We start from the raw sequence: 17661 nt of genomic DNA, 5'->3' as shown, positions 1-17661 counted from the left end.
CGGAATGGAATGGAATGGAATGGAATGGAATCAACCCGAGTAGAATGGAATGGATCGGAATGGATTGGAATGGAATGGAATGGAATGGAACGGAATCGAATCGAATCGAATGGAATCGAATGGAATGGAATGGAATGGAATGGAATGGAATGGAATGGAATGGAATCAACCCGAGTAGAAAGGAATGGATTGGAATGGAATGGAATGGAATGGAAAGGAATGGAGTGGAATGGAATGGATTGGAATTCAATGGAATAGAATGGAATGGAAAGGAATGGAATGGAATGGAATGGAATGGAATGGAATGGAATCGAATGGAATCCAATGGAATCAAATGGAATGGAGTGGAATAGAATGGAATCAACCAGATTAGAATGGAATGGAATGGAATGGAACGGAATGGAACGAACCCGAGTTGAACGGAACTGAACGGAACGGAACGGAACGGAACAGAACGGAACCGGGTGAAAGGGAATGGAATGGAATCGAATGGAACCGAATGGAATGGAATGGAATGGAATGGAATGGAATGGAATGGAATGGAATGGAATGGAATGGAATCAACCCGAGTAGAATGGAATGGATTGGAATGGAATGGAATGGAATGGAATGGAATGGAATGGAATGGAATGGAATGGAATCGAATGGAATGGAATGGAATGGAATGGAATGGAATGGAATGGAATCAACCCGAGTAGAATGGAATGGACTGGAATGGAATGGAATGGAATGGAATGGAATGGAATGTAATGGAATGGAATGGAATGGAATGGAATCGAATCGAATGGAATGGAAAGGAATGGAATGGAATGGAATGGAATGGAATCAACCAGAGTGGAGTGGAGTGCAGTGGAGTGGAGTGGAGTGGAGTGGAGTGGAATGGAATGGAATGGAATGGAATGGAATGGAATGGAATAGAATGGAATCAACCCAAGTAGAACGGAATGGAATGGAATGGAATGGAATGGAACGGAATGGAACAGAACGGAATGGAAAGGAACGGAACAGAACGGAATGGAGTTTAATGAACCCGAGTATAGCGGAATGGAATGGAATGGAATGGAATAGAATGGAATGGAATGGAATCGAATCGAATCGAATGGAATCGAATGGAATGGAATGGAATGGAATGGAATGGAATCAACCCGAGAAGAACGGAATAGAATGGAATGGAGTGGAATGGAATGGAATGGAATGGAATGGAATGGAATAAACCCGTGTAGAATGGAATGGATTGGAATGGAATGGAATGGAATGGAATGGAATTCAATGGAATAGAATGGAATGGAATGGAATGGAATGGAATGGAATGGAATGGAATGGAATGGAACGGAACGGAACGGAACCGAACGGAATGGAACGCAACGGAACGGAACGGAACGGAACGGAATGGAATCAACCCGAGTAGAACGGAATGGAATGGAATGGAACGGAATGGAACAGAACGGAATGGAACGGAACGGAACGGAACGGAATGGAATGGAATGAAGCGGAGTAGAACGGAATGGAATGGAATTGAATGGAATGGAATGGAATGGAATGGAATGGAATCGCATCGAATCGAATGGAATCGAATGGAATGTAATGGAATGGAATGGAATGGAATGGAATGGAATGGAATGGGATCAACCCGAGTAGAATGGAATGCAACGGAACGGAACGGAATGGAACAGAACGGAACGGAATGGAATGGAATGGAATTCAACGGAATGGAATGGAATGGAATGGAATGGAATCAACCCGAGTAGAATGGAATGGATAGGAATGGATTGGAATGGAATGGAATGGAATGGAACGGAATCGAATCGAATCGAATGGAATCGAATGGAATGGAATGGAATGGAATGGAATGGAATGGAATGGAATGGAATGGAATGGAATGGAATGGAATCAACCCGAGTAGAACGGAATGGATTGGAATGGAATGGAATGGAATGGAAAGGAATGGAGTGGAATGGAATGGATTGGAATTCAATGGAATAGAATGGAATGGAAAGGAATGGAATGGAATGGAATGGAATGGAATGGAATGGAATCGAATGGAATCCAATGGAATCAAATGGAATGGAGTGGAATAGAATGGAATCAACCAGATTAGAATGGAATGGAAGGAATGGAACGGAATGGAACGAACCCGAGTAGAACGGAACTGAACGGAACGGAACGGAACGGAACAGAACGGAACCGGGTGAAAGGGAATGGAATGGAATCGAATGGAACCGAATGGAATGGAATGGAATGGAATGGAATGGAATGGAATGGAATGGAATGGAATGGAATGGAATCAACCCGAGTAGAATGGAATGGATTGGAATGGAATGGAATGGAATGGAATGGAATGGAATGGAATGGAATCGAATGGAATGGAATGGAATGGAATGGAATGGAATGGAATCAACCCGAGTAGAATGGAATGGACTGGAATGGAATGGAATGGAATGGAATGGAATGGAATGGAATCGAATCGAATGGAATGGAAAGGAATGGAATGGAATGGAATGGAATGGAATCAACCAGAGTGGAGTGGAGTGCAGTGGAGTGGAGTGGAGTGGAGTGGAGTGGAATGGAATGGAATGGAATGGAATGGAATGGAATGGAATGGAATGGAATGGAATGGAATAGAATGGAATCAACCCAAGTAGAACGGAATGGAATGGAATGGAATGGAATGGAACGGAATGGAACAGAACGGAATGGAAAGGAACGGAACAGAACGGAATGGAGTTTAATGAACCCGAGTATAGCGGAATGGAATGGAATGGAATGGAATAGAATGGAATGGAATGGAATCGAATCGAATCGAATGGAATCGAATGGAATGGAATGGAATGGAATGGAATGGAATGGAATGGAATGGAATGGAATGGAATGGAATCAACCCGAGAAGAACGGAATGGAATGGAATGGAGTGGAATGGAATGGAATGGAATGGAATGGAATGGAATGGAATAAACCCGTGTAGAATGGAATGGATTGGAATGGAATGGAATGGAATGGAATGGAATGGAATTCAATGGAATAGAATGGAATGGAATGGAATGGAATGGAATGGAATGGAATGGAATGGAATGGAATGGAATGGAATGGAATGGAATGGAATGGAATGGAATTCATTGGAATGGAATGGAATGGAATGGAATGGAATGGAATGGAATGGAATGGAAAGGAATGGAGTGGAATCGAATGGAATGGAATGGAATGGAATGGAATGGAGTGGAATAGAATGGAATCAACCCGAGTAGAACGGAATGGAATGGAATGGTACGGAATGGAACGAACCCGAGTAGAACGGAACTGAACAGAACGGAACGGAACGGAACAGAACGGAGTGAAATGGAATGGAATGGAATCGAATGGAACCGAATGGAATGGAATGGAATGGAATGGAATGGAATGGAATCAACCCGAGTAGAATGGAATGGATTGGAATGGAATGGAATGGAATGGAATCGAATGGAATAGAATGGAATGGAATGGAATGGAATGGAATGGAATGGAATGGAATGGAATGGAATGGAATGGAATCAACCCGAGTGGAGTGGAGTGGAGTGGAGTGGAGTGCAGTGGAGTGGAGTGGAGTGGAATGGAATGGAATGGAATGGAATGGAATGGAATGGAATGGAATAGAATGGAATCAACCCGAGTAGAATGGAATGGAATGGAATGGAATGGAATGGAACGGAATGGAACAGAACGGAATGGAAAGGAACAGAACAGAACGGAATGGAGTTTAATGAACCCTAGTAGAACGGAATGGAATGGAATGGAATGGAATGGAATGGAATCGAATCGAATGGAATCGAATGGAATCGAATGGAATGGAATGGAATGGAATGGAATGGAATGGAATGGAATGGAATGGAATCAACCCGAGAAGAATGGAATGGAATGGAATGGAGTGGAATGGAATGGAATGGAATGGAATGGAATGGAATAAACCCGTGTAGAAAGGAATGGATTGGAATGGAATGGAATGGAATGGAATGGAATTCAATGGAATAGAATGGAATGGAATGGAATTCAATGGAATGGAATGGAATGGAATGGAATGGAATGGAATGGAATGGAATGGAATGGAATGGAATGGAATGGAATGGAATGGAAAGGAATGGAGTGGAATCGAATGGAATGGAATGGAATGGAATGGAATGGAGTGGAATAGAATGGAATCAACCCGAGTAGAACGGAATGGAATGGAATGGAACGGAATGGAACGAACCCGTGTAGAACGGAACTGAAAAGAACGGAACGGAACGGAACGGAACGGAGTGAAATGGAATGGAATGGAATCGAATGGAACCGAATGGAATGGAATGGAATAGAATGGAATGGAATGGAATGGAGTTCAATGGAATGGAATGGAATGGAATGGAATGGAATGGAATGGAATGGAATGGAATGGAATCAACCCGAGTAGAACGGAATGGATTGGAATGGAATGGAATGGAATGGAATGGAATGGAATGGAATGGAACGGAATGGAACAGAACGGAATGGAACGGAACGGAACGGAACGGAATGGAATGGAATGAACCCGAGTAGAACGGAATGGAATGGAATGGAATGGAATGGAATGGAATGGAATGGAATGGAATCAACCCCAGTAGAAAGGAATGGAATGGAATGGAATGGAATGGAATGGAATGGAATGGAATGGAATGGAATGGAATGGAATGGAGTGGAATGGGATCAAATGGAATCGAATGGAATCGAATGGAATGGAATCGAATGGAATGGAATGGAATGGAATGGAATGGAATGGAATGGAATGGAATGGAATGGAATCAACCCGATTAGAACGGAATGGAATGGAATGGAATGGAATGGAATGGAATGCAATGGAATGGAATTCAATGGAATAGAAAGGAATGGAATGGAATTGAATGGAATGGAATGGAATCGAATCGAATGGAATTGAATGGAATGGAATGGAATAGAATGGAATAGAATGGAATTAACCCGAGTAGAACGGAACGGAATGGAATGGAATGGAACGGAACGCAACGGAACGGAACCGAACGGAATGGAATGCAACGGAACGGAACGGAACGGAACGGAACGGAACGGAACGGAATGGAATGGAATCAACCCGAGTAGAACGGAATGGAATGAAATGGAACGGAATGGAACAGAACGGAATGGAACGGAACGGAACGGAACGGAATGGAATGGAATGAACCAGAGTAGAACGGAATGGAATGGAATGGAATGGAATGGAATGGAATCGAATCGAATCGAATGGAATCGAATGGAATGGAATGGAATGGAATGGAATGGAACGGAATGGAATGGAATGGAATGGAATGGAATGGAATCAACCCGAGTAGAACGGAACGGAACGGAACGGAACGGAATGGAACGGAACGGAACGGAATGGAATGGAATGGAATTCAACGGAATGGAATGGAATGGAATGGAATGGAATCAACCCGAGTAGAATGCAATGGATCGGAATGGAATGGAATGGAATGGAATGAAATGGAACGGAATCGAATCGAATCAAATGGAATCGAATGGAATGGAATGGAATGGAATGGAATGGAATAGAATGGAATGGAATGGAATGGAATGGAATCAACCCGAGTAGAACGGAATGGAATGGAATGGAATGGAATGGAAAGGTATGGAATGGAATGGAATCGAATCGAATGGAATGGAATGGAATGGAATGCAATGGAATAGAATAGAATCAACCCGAGTAGAACGGAATGGAATGGAATGGAATGGAACGGAACGGAACAGAATGGAGTGAAATGGAAAGGAATGGAATCGAAGGGAATCGAATGGAATGGGAAGGAATGGAATGGAATGGAATGGAATGGAATGGAATGGAATGGAATGGAATGGAACGAACCCGAGTAGAACGGAACGGAACGGAACGGAACGGAACGGAATGGAGTGAAATGGAATGGAATGGAATCGAATGGAATCGAATGGAATATAATGGAATGGAATGGAATGGAATCGAATGGAATCAAATGGAATCGAATGGAATGGAATGGAATGGAAAGGAATCAACCCGAGTAGAACGGAATGGAATGGAATGCAATGGAATGGAATGGAATGGAATGGAATGGAATCAACCCGTGCAGAATGGAATGGATTGGAATGGAATGGAATGGAATGGAATTCAATGGAATAGAATGGAATGGAATGGAATGGAATGGAATGGAATGGAATGGAATGGAATGGAATGGAATGGAATGGAATGGAATTCAGTGGAATAGAATGGAATGGAATGGAATGGAATGGAATCGAATGGAATTGAATGGAATCGAATGGAATGGAATGGAATAGAATGGAATCAACCCGACTAGAACGGAACGGAACGGAATGGAATGGAATGGAACATAATGGAATGGAATGGAATGGAATGGAATGGAATGGAATGGAATGGAATGGAATAGAATGGAATGGAACGGAATGGAACGGAATGGAACGGAAAGGAATGGAACGGAATGGAGTGAAGTGGAATGGAATGGAATCGAATGGAATGGAATGGAATGGAATGGAATGGAATGGAATGGAATGGAATGGAACGAACCCGAGTAGAACGGAACGGAACGGAACGGAATGGAGTGAAATGGAATGGAATGGAATCGAATGGAATCGAATGGAATGGAATGGAATGGAATGGAATGGAATGGAATGGAATGGAATGGAATCGAATGGAATCGAATGGAATCCAATGGAATGGAATGGAATGGAATGGAATGGAATGGAATGGAATGGAATCAACCCGAGTAGAACGGAATGGAATGGAATGGAATGGAATGGAATGGAATGGAATGGAATGGAATGGAATGGAATGGAAACAACCCGTGTAGAATGGAATGGATTGGAATGGAATGGAATGGAAAGGAATGGAATGGAATGGAATGGAATGGAATGGAATGGAATAGAATGGAATGGAATGGAATGGAAAGGAACGGAATGGAATGGAATAGAATGGAATGGAATGGAATGGAATGGAACCGAATGGAATGGAATGGAATGGAATGGAAAGGAATGGAATGGAATGGAATGGAATGGAATGGAATGGAATGGAAAGGAATCAACCTGAGTAGAACGGAATGGAATGGAATGGAATGGAATGGAACGGAATGGAACAGAACAGAATGGAACGGAACGGAACGGAACGGAATGGAATGGAATGAACCCGAGTAGAACGGAATGGAATGGAATGGAATGGTATGGAATGGAATGGAATGGAATCGAATGGAATGGAATGGAATGGAATGGAATAGAATAGAATCAACCCGAGTAGAACGGAACGGAACGGAACGGAACGGAACGGAATGGAGTGAAATGGAATGGAATGGAATCGAATGGAATCGAATGGAATGTAATGGAATGGAATGGAATTGAATGGAATCGAATGGAATCGAATGGAATCGAATGGAATGGAATGGAATGGAAAGGAATCAACCCGAGTAGAACGGAATGGAATGGAATGGAATGGAATGGAATGGAATGGAATGGAATGGAATGGAATCAACCCGTGCAGAATGGAACGGATTGGAATGGAATGGAATGGAATGGAATTCAATGGAATAGAATGGAAGGGAATGGAATGGAATGGAATGGAATGGAATGGAATGGAATGGAATGGAATGGAATGGAATGGAATGGAATTCAATGGAATAGAATGGAATGGAATGGAATGGAATGGAATCGAATGGAATTGAATGGAATCGAATGGAATGGAATGGAATAGAATGGAATCAACCCGAGTAGAACGGAACGGAACGGAATGGAATGGAAAGGAATATAATGGAATGGAATGGAATGGAATGGAATGGAATGGAATGGAATGGAATGGAATGCAATGGAATGGAACGGAATGGAACGGAACGGAATGGAACGGAATGGAGTGAAATGGAATGGAATGGAATCGAATGGAATCGAATGGAATGGAATGGAATGGAATGGAATGGAATGGAATGGAATGGAACGAACCCGAGTAGAACGGAACGGAACGGAACGGAACGGAACGGAATGGAGTGAAATGGAATGGAATGGAATAGAATGGAATGGAATGGAATGGAATGGAATGGAATGGAATGGAATGGAATGGAATCGAATGGAATGGAATGGAACGGAATGGAATGGAATGGAATGGAATGGAATGGAATGGAATGGAATGGAATGGAATCAACACGAGTAGAACGGAATGGAATGGAATGGAATGGAATGGAATGGAATGGAATGGAATGGAATGGAATGGAAACAACCCGTGTAGAATGGAATGGATTGGAATGGAATGTAATGGAATGGAATGGAATGGAATGGAATAGAATGGAATGGAATGGAATGGAATGGAACCGAATGGAATGGAATGGAATGGAATGGAAAGGAATGGAATGGAATGGAATTGAATGGAATCAACCCGAGTAGAATGGAATGGATTGGAATGCAATGGAATGGAATGGAATGGAATGGAATGGAATCGAATGGAATCGAATGGAATCGAAAGGAATCGAATGGAATGGAATGGAATAGAATGGAATCAACACGAGTAGAACGGAATGGAATGGATTGGAATGGAATGGAATGGAATGGAATGGAACGGAACGGAACGGAACGCAAGGGAACGGAACGGAACGGAACGGAAGGGAACGGAACGGAATGGAATGGAATGGAATCAACCCGAGTAGAACGGAAAGGAATGGAAAGGAATGGAATGGAACGGAATGGAACAGAACAGAATGGAAAGGAACGGAACGGAACGGAATGGAATGGAATGAACCCGAGTAGAACGGAATGGAATGGAATGGAATGGAATGGAATGGGATCGAATCGAATGGAATCGAATGGAATCGTATAGAAAGGAATGGAATGGAATGGAATCAACCCGAGTAGAACGGAACGGAACGGAACGGAATGGAACGGAACGGAACGGAATGGAATGGAATTCAATGGAATAGAATGGAGTGGAATGGAATGGAATGGCATGGAATGGAATCGAATGGAATTGAATGGAATCGAATGGAATGGAATGGAATAGAATGGAATCAACCCGAGTAGAACGGAACGGAACGGAATGGAATGGAATGGAATGGAATGGAATGGAATGGAATGGAATGGAACGGAACGGAACGGAACGGAACTTAACGGAATGGAATGGAATGGAATGATCAACCCGAGTAGAACGGAATGGAATGGAATGGAATGGAATGGAATGGAATGGAATGGAATGGAATCAACCCGAGTAGAACGGAATGGAATGGAATGGAATGGAATGGAACGGAATGGAACAGAACAGAATGGAAAGGAACGGAACGGAACGGAATGGAATGGAATGAACCCGAGTAGAACGGAATGGAATGGAATGGAATGGAATGGAATGGGATCGAATCGAATGGAATCGAATGGAATCGTATAGAAAGGAATGGAATGGAATGGAATCAACCCGAGTAGAACGGAACGGAACGGACGGAATGGAACGGAACGGAACGGAATGGAATGGAATTCAATGGAATAGAATGGAGTGGAATGGAATGGAATGGCATGGAATGGAATCGAATGGAATTGAATGGAATCGAATGGAATGGAATGGAATAGAACGGAATCAACCCGAGTAGAACGGAACGGAATGGAATGGAATGGAATGGAATGGAATGGAATGGAATGGAACGGAACAGAACGGAACGGAACTTAACGGAATGGAATGGAATGGAATGATCAACCCGAGTAGAACGGAATGGAATGGAATGGAATGGAATGGAATGGAATGGAATGGAATGGAATGGAATCAACCCGAGTAGAACGGAATGGAATGGAATGGAATGGAATGGAACGGAATGGAACAGAACGGAATGGAACGGAACGGAACGGAACGGAATGGAATGGAATGAACCCGAGTAGAACGGAATGGAATGGAATGGAATGGAATTGAATGGAATGGAATGGAATGGAATGGAATGGACTGGAATCGAATGGAATCGAATGGAATCGAATGGAATGGAAGGGAATGGAATGGAATGGAATGGAATGGAATCAACCCGAGTAGAACGGAATGGAATGGAATGGAATGGAATGGAATGCAATGGAATGGAATGGAATGGAATGGAATGGAATGGAATGGAATGGAATTCAATGGAATAGAATGGAATGGAATGGAATGGAATGGAATGGAATGAAATGGAATGGAATGGAATCGAATCGAATCGAATGGAATTGAATAGAATGGAATGGAATGGAATGGAATAGAATGGAATCAACCCGAGTAGAACGGAATGGAATGGAATGGAATGGAATGGAACGGAACGGAATGGAACCGAACGGAACACAACGGATCGGAACAGAACGGAACGGAATGGAATGGAATGGAATGGAATCAACCCGAGTAGAACGGAATGGAATGGAATGGAATGGAATGGAATGGAATGGAACGGAATGGAACAGAACGGAATGGAATGGAACGGAATGGAACAGAATGGAATGGAATGAACCCGAGTAGAACGGAATGGAATGGAATGGAATGGAATTTATTGGAATGGAATCGAATCGAATCGAATGGAATTGAATGGAATCGAATGGAATGGAATGGAATGGAATAGAAAGGAATGGAATGGAATGGAATCAACCCGAGTAGAACGGAACGGAAAGGAACGGAACGGAACGGAACGGAATGGAATGGAATTCAGTGGAATAGAATGGAATGGAATGGAATGGAATGGAAAGGAATGGAATAGAATCGAATGGAATTGAATGGAATGCAATGGAATGGAATGGAATAGAATGGAATCAAACCGAGTAGAACGGAACGGAACGGAATGGAATGGAATGGAATGGAAAGGAATGGAATGGAATGGAACGGAACGGAACGCAACGCAACGCAACGCAACGGAACGGAATGGAATGGAATGATCAACCCGAGTAGAATGGAATGGAATGGAATGGAATGGAATGGAATGGAATGGAACGAACCCGAGTAGAACGGAACGGAGCGGAACGGAACGGAAAGGAATGGAATGGAGTGAATTGTAATGCAATGGAATCGAATGGAATCGAATGGAATGGAATGGAATGGAATGGAATCAACCCGAGTAGAACGGAATGGAATGGAATGGAATGGAATGGAACGGAATGGAGCGGAACGGAATGGAACAGAAAGGAACAGAACGGAATGGAATGGAACGAACCCGAGTAGAAAGGAATGGAATGGAATGGAATGGAATGGAATGGAATTGAATCGAATCGAATCGAATCGAATCGAATGGAATCGAAGGGAATGGAATGGAATGGAATGGAATGGAATGGAATGGAATGGAATGGAATGGAATGGAATGGAAGGGAATGGAATGGAATCAACCCGAGTAGAATGGAATGGAATGGAATGGAATGGAATGGAATGGAATGGAATGGAATGGAATGGAATGGAATGGAATGGAATGGAATGGAATCAACCCGAGTAGAATGGAATGGAATGGAATGGAATGGAATGGAATGGAATGGAATGGAATGGAATGGAATGGAATGGAATCGAATGGAATTGAATGGAATCGAATGGAAAGGAATGGAATAGAATGGAATCAACCCGAGTAGAACGGAATGGAATGGAACGGAATGGTATTGAATGGAATGCAATGGAATGCAACGGAACGGAACGGAACGCAACGGAATGGAATGGAATGGAATGATCAACCCGAGTAGAACGGAATGGAATTGAATGGAATGGAATGGAATGGAATGGAATGGAACGAACCCGAGTAGAACGCAAAGGAACGGAACGGAACGGAATGGAATGGAGTGAAATGGAATGGAATGGGATCGAATGGAATGGAATGGAATGGAATGGAATGGAATGGAATGGAATGGAATCAACCCGAGTAAAATGGAATGGACTGCAATGGAATGGAATCGAATGTAATGGAATGGAATGGAATGGAATGGAATGGAATGGAATGGAATGGAATGGAATCAACCCGAGTAGAACGGAATGGAATGGAATGGAAAGGAATGGAATGGAATGGAATGGAATGGAATGGAATGGAATGGAACGGAATGGAATGGAATCGAATCGAATGGAATAGAATGGAATGGAATGGAATGGAAAGGAATGGAATGGAATGGAATCAACCCGAGTAGAACGGAATGGAATGGAATGGAATGGAATGGAATGGGACGGAATGGAATGGAATGGAATCAACTCGAGTAGAATGGAATGGATTGGAATGGAATGGAATGGAATGGAATTCAATGCAATAGAATGGAATGGAATGGAATGGAATGGAATGGAATGGAATGGAATGGAATGGAATGCAATGGAATAGAATGGAAAGAATGGAATGGAATGGGAAGAAATGGAATGGAATGGAATGGAATGAAATTGAATGGAATCGAACGGAATCGAATGGAATGGAGTGGAATAGAATCGAAACAACCCGAGTAGGACGGAGTGGAATGGAATGGAACGGAATGGAATGGAATGGAATCGAATGGAATGGAATGGAATGGAATGGAATCAACCCGGGTGGAGTGGAGTGGAGTGGAGTGGAGTGGAGTGGAGTGGAGTGGAATGGAATGGAATGGAATGGAATGGAATGGAATGGAATGGAATAGAATGGAATCAACCCGAGTAAAACGGACTGGAATGGAATGGAATGGAATGGAATGGAATGGAATGGAATGGAACGGAATGGGACAGAACGCAATGGAACGGAACGGAACGGAACGGAATGGAATGGAATGAACCCGAGTAGAATGGAAAGGAATGGAATGGAATGGAATGGAATGGAATGGAATGGAATGGAATTGAATGGAATGGAATGGAAACGAATCGAATGGAATCGAATGGAATGCAATGGAATGGATTGGAATGGAATGGAATGGAATGGAGTGGAATGGAATGGATTCAACCCGAATAGAACAGAATGGAATGGAATGGAATGGAATGGAATGGAATGGGATAGAATTCAATGGAATAGAATGGAATGGAATGGAATGGAATGGAATGGAAAGGAATCGAATTGAATCGAATGCAATCGAATGGAATGGAATGGAATAGAATGGAATCAACCCGAGTAGAACGGAATGGAATGGAATGGAATGGAATGGAATGGAATGGAATGGAATGGAACAGAACGCAACGGAACGGAACGGAAAGGAATGGAAAGGAATGATCAACCCGAGAAGAACGGAATGGAATGGAATGGAATGAAATGGAATGCAATGGAATGGAATCGAATGGAACGAACCCGAGTAGAACGGAACAGAACGGAACGGAACGGAACAGAACGGAACGGAACGGAATGGAGTGAAATGCAATGGAATGGAATCGAATGGAATCGAATGGAATGGAATGGAATGGAATGGAATGGAATCGAATGGAATCGAATGGAATGGAATGGAATAGAATGGAATCTACCCGAGTAGAACGGAATGGAATGGAATGGAATGGAATGGAATGGAATGGAATGGAATGGAACGGAATGGAACGGAACGCAATGGAATGGAATGGAACGGAATGATCAACCCGAGTAGAACGGAATGGAATGGAATGGAATGGAATGGAATGGAATGCAACGAACGCGAGTAGAACGGAACAGAACGGAACGGAACGGAACGGAATGGAATGGAACGGAATGGAGTGAAATGGAATGGAATGGAATCGAATGGAATGGAATGGAATGGAATGGAATGGAATGGAATGGAATGGAATCGAATCGAATCGAATCGAATGGAATGGAATGGAATGGATTGGAATAGAATGGTATGGAATGGAATGGAATCATCCCCAGTAGAACCGAATGGAATGGAATGGAATGGAATGGAATGGAATGGAATCCAATGGAATGGAATGGAATAGAATGGAATCAACCCGAGTAGAACGGAAAGGAATGGAATGGAATGGAATGGAATGGAATGGAATGGAATGGAATGGAATGGAACGGAATAGAACGGAACGGAACGTTACGGAACGCAACGCAACGGAAGGGAACTGATCGGAACGGAACGGAACGGAATGGAATGTAATGGAATCAACCCGAGTAGAACGGAATGGAATGGAATGGAATGGAATGGAAAGGAACGGAACGGAACGGAACGGAACGGAACGGAACGCAACGCAACGGAACGGAACGGAACGGAACGGAACGGAATGGAGTGAAATGGAATGGAATGGAATCGAATGGAATCGAATGGAATGGAATGGAATGGAATGGAATGGAATGGAATGGAAAGGAATCGAATCGAATCGAATCGAATCGAATGGAATCGAATGGAATGGAATGGAATGGAATGGAATGGAATGGAATTCAATGGAATAGAATGGAATGGAATGGAATTCAATGGAATAGAATGGAATGGAATGCAATGGAATGGAATGGAATGGAATGGAATGGAATGGAATGGAACGGAATGGAATTCAATGGAATGGAATGGAATGGAATGGAATGGAATGGAATGGAATCGAATGGAATCGAATGGAATCGAAAGGAATGGAGTGGAATAGAATGGAGTCAACCCGAGTAGAACGGAACTGAACGGAATGGAACGGAACGGAACGGAACGGAACGGAGTGAAATGGAATGGAATGGAATCGAATAGAACCGAATGGAATGGAATGGAATGGAATGGAATGGAATGGAAAGGAATGGAATGGAATGGAATGGAATGGAATGGAATGGAATGGAATCGAATCGAATGGAATTGAATGGAATCGAATTGAATGGAATGGAATGGAATGGAATGGAATCAACCCGAGTAGAACGGAATGGAATGGAATGGAATGGAATGGAATGGAATGGAATGGAATGGAATGGAATGGAATGGAATTCAATGGAATAGAATGGAATGGAACGGAATGGAATGGAATGGAATCGAATGGAATCGAATGGAATCGAATGGAATGGAATGGAATAGAATGGAATCAAACCGAGTAGAAAGGAATGGAATGGAATGGAATGGAATGGAATGGAATGGAATGGAATGGAATGGAATGGAATGGAATGGAATGGAATCAACCACAGTAGAAAGGAATGGAATGGAATGGAATGGAATGGAATGGAATGGAATGGAATGGAATGGAATGGAATGGAATGGAGTGGAATGGGATCAAATGGAATCGAATGGAATCGAATGGAATGGAATCGAATGGAATGGAATGGAATGGAATGGAATGGAATGGAATGGAATGGAATGGAGTGAAGTGGAATGGAATGGAATCGAATGGAATCGAATGGAATGGAATGGAATGGAATGGAATGGAATGGAATGGAATGGAATGGAATGGAACGAACCCGAGTAGAACGGAACGGAACGGAACGGAACGGAATGGAGTGAAATGGAATGGAATGGAATCGAATGGAATCGAATGGAATGGAATGGAATGGAATGGAATGGAATGGAATGGAATGGAATGGAATGGAATCGAATGGAATCGAATGGAATCGAATGGAATTGAATGGAATGGAATGGAATGGAATGGAATGGAATGGAATGGAATGGAATCAACCCGAGTAGAACGGAATGGAATGGAATGGAATGGAATGGAATGGAATGGAATGGAATGGAATGGAAACAACCCGTGTAGAATGGAATGGATTGGAATGGAATGGAATGGAATGGAATGGAATGGAATGGAATGGAATGGAATGGAATGGAATGGAATAGAATGGAATGGAATGGAATGGAATGGAACCGAATGGAATGGAATGGAATGGAATGGAAAGGAATGAAATGGAATGGAATGGAATGGAATGGAATGGAAAGGAATCAACCTGAGTAGAACGGAATGGAATGGAATGGAATGGAATGGAACGGAATGGAACAGAACGGAATGGAACGGAACGGAACGGAACGGAATGGAATGGAATGAACCCGAGTAGAACGGAATGGAATGGAATGGAATGGTATGGAATGGAATGGAAGGGAATCGAATGGAATGGAATGGAATGGAATGGAATGGAATAGAATAGAATCAACCCGAGTAGAACGGAATGGAATGGAATGGAATGGAACGGAACGGAACGGAATGGAGTGAAATGGAATGGAATGGAATCGAATGGAATCGAATGGAATGGAAAGGAATGGAATGGAATGGAATGGAATGGAATGGAATGGAATGGAACGAACCCGAGTAGAACGGAACGGAACGGAACGGAACGGAACGGAATGGAGTGAAATGGAATGGAATGGAATCGAATGGAATCGAATGGAATGTAATGGAATGGAATGGAATTGAATGGAATCGAATGGAATCGAATGGAATGGAATGGAATGGAAAGGAATCAACCCGAGTAGAACGGAATGGAATGGAATGGAATGGAATGGAATGGAATGGAATGGAATGGAATGGAATCAACCCGTGCAGAATGGAATGGATTGGAATGGAATGGAATGGAATGGAATTCAATGGAATAGAATGGAAGGGAATGGAATGGAATGGAATCGAATGGAATGGAATGGAATGGAATGGAATGGTATGGAATGGAATGGAATTCAATGGAATAGAATGGAATGGAATGGAATGGAATGGAATCGAATGGAATTGAATGGAATCGAATGGAATGGAATGGAATAGAATGGAATCAACCCGAGTAGAACGGAACGGAACGGAATGGAATGGAATGGAATATAATGGAATGGAATGGAATGGAATGGAATGGAATGGAATGGAATGGAATGGAATGGAACGGAACTGAATGGAACGGAATGGAGTGAAGTGGAATGGAATGGAATCGAATGGAATGGAATGGAATAGAATGGAATGGAATGGAATGGAATGGAATGGAATGGAACGAACCCGAGTAGAACGGAATGGAACGGAACGGAACGGAACGGAATGGAGTGAAATGGAATGCAATGGAATCGAATGGAATAGAATGGAATGGAATGGAATGGAATGGAATGGAATGGAATGGAATGGAATCGAATGGAATGGAATGGAACGGAATGGAATGGAATGGAATGGAATGGAATGGAATGGAATGGAATGGAATGGAATGGAATGGAATCAACCCGAGTAGAACGGAATGGAATGGAATGGAATGGAATGGAATGGAATGGAATGGAATGGAATGGAAACAACCCGTGTAGAATGGAATGGATTGGAATGGAATGTAATGGAATGGAATGGAATGGAATGGAATGGAATGGAATGGAATGGAATAGAATGGAATGGAATGGAATGGAATGGAACCGAATGGAATGGAATGGAATGGAATGGAAAGGAATGGAATGGAATGGAATTGAATGGAATCAACCCGAGTAGAATGGAATGGATTGGAATGGAATGGAATGGAATGGAATGGAATGGAATGGAATGGAATGGAATCGAATGGAATCGAATGGAATCGAATGGAATCGAAAGGAATCGAATGGAATGGAATGGAATAGAATGGAATCAACACGAGTAGAACGGAATGGAATGGATTGGAATGGAATGGAATGGAATGGAATGGAACGGAACGGAACGGAACGGAACGCAAGGGAACGGAACGGAACGGAACGGAAGGGAACGGAACGGAATGGAATGGAATGGAATCAACCCGAGTAGAACGGAAAGGAATGGAAAGGAATGGAATGGAACGGAATGGAACAGAACAGAATGGAACGGAACGGAACGGAACGGAATGGAATGGAATGAACCCGAGTAGAACGGAATGGAATGGAATGGAATGGAATGGAATGGAATGGGATCGAATCGAATGGAAT

Source organism: Gorilla gorilla, chromosome 18 (assembly GCF_029281585.2).
Source record: "Gorilla gorilla gorilla isolate KB3781 chromosome 18, NHGRI_mGorGor1-v2.1_pri, whole genome shotgun sequence".
NCBI lineage: Eukaryota > Metazoa > Chordata > Mammalia > Primates > Hominidae > Gorilla > Gorilla gorilla.
The sequence above is the reverse complement of the archived record's forward strand: the minus strand, read 5'-3'. Positions refer to the sequence as shown.